This window comes from Triticum dicoccoides, chromosome 1B (assembly GCF_002162155.2).
Source record: "Triticum dicoccoides isolate Atlit2015 ecotype Zavitan chromosome 1B, WEW_v2.0, whole genome shotgun sequence".
NCBI lineage: Eukaryota > Viridiplantae > Streptophyta > Magnoliopsida > Poales > Poaceae > Triticum > Triticum dicoccoides.
Genome location: NC_041381.1, coordinates 448,169,830 through 448,170,655, shown reverse-complemented (window position 1 = coordinate 448,170,655; position 826 = coordinate 448,169,830).

The following is an 826-nucleotide window of genomic DNA, read 5'->3' as shown; positions in this document are numbered from 1 at the left end:
GGTCAACCAAACGTTGTGTTTAGCGGCGGGTCCGACCTGTCATAAACATGTTTAATTTTTTAACAAAGAGAATTTGGGGTTTTTTAAAACAACCAACCCCTGACTTGATAGTTATCTGAGAAAAATTAAAAATCAGTAGTTTTTTAGAACCCTAGCCTGTAAAGTAGTAGTTTTATGCTATTTACTCGATCATAATAGACAGATCTCTGCGAGTTGCTTGGAGCGCCTAGCATGATCCAGGAACAACAAATTACTTTACTGGTAAAGCAGGCAACTGAAACTGTAGTTGATAGCTTGATGTTAACCGGCGCCATGCATGACGTATAACAAAATTGGCCGGCTGATTAATTGTGAAGGCGACCACGCCCACTTAACGGAGTCGAGCAAGTTTGCAGTCATGTTACCCAGAAGACAAAAAAAACTTGCAGTCATGTTCATTTTCTCCAAATTTGCAAGAGCGCGACCCATTTCGTCCGCCGTCGTCCGTTTGGCTCAGCACGGACAGAAAAAGTCGGTCCAACGCGCCGATTCAAACGGACGCGCGTCCGCTTTTCGTCCGTGGCGATCCATTCCCGGCCCATTTTTTAGCCGGATTTGCGTCGGCGCGGACAAGCGACGGGCGCGCGCGCTTGCCCTCTCCTTCCCTGGGGCCCGCTGGTCTGTGTCACATCGCTCTTCCCAATCCAACAACAACCCTCACCCTCCTCCTTCGTCGCCGACGCCGCCGTCCATTTTTTTGCCGGTGAGTGTGCCAGCTGCCGGGGCCTCCACATCCGTCCAGCTAGGCCGCCCACTCCCACGTCGCCCCGCCGCCGACGTCTTGCCG